The following is a 266-nucleotide window of genomic DNA, read 5'->3' as shown; positions in this document are numbered from 1 at the left end:
TGAGCAACCGGTTATCGCCGTCCTTGTCCGACCGCTGTATCGAATTCGCACCTGATCGCGTGATTAATTTTCTCCCGAGTCATTAGATTTCCGAACAACGAGATTTTTCAGTAGAGAAGCACTCTCTCTAACGTGCCTGGCGCCCAACTTTATTCCCGTTTTCGATAGGCGAGATGCCTGAGTTACGGTTAATCGCGCATTAGATTTCCTTTTATCGTTTTCGCGGAATTACGCGGGTCGGACGAGCGACGAAGTTGCACCACGCT

Source organism: Wasmannia auropunctata, unplaced genomic scaffold (assembly GCF_000956235.1).
Source record: "Wasmannia auropunctata unplaced genomic scaffold, wasmannia.A_1.0 LD336092.1, whole genome shotgun sequence".
In the NCBI taxonomy this organism is placed as follows: Eukaryota; Metazoa; Arthropoda; class Insecta; order Hymenoptera; family Formicidae; genus Wasmannia; species Wasmannia auropunctata.
This window is presented reverse-complemented; position numbering follows the sequence as displayed.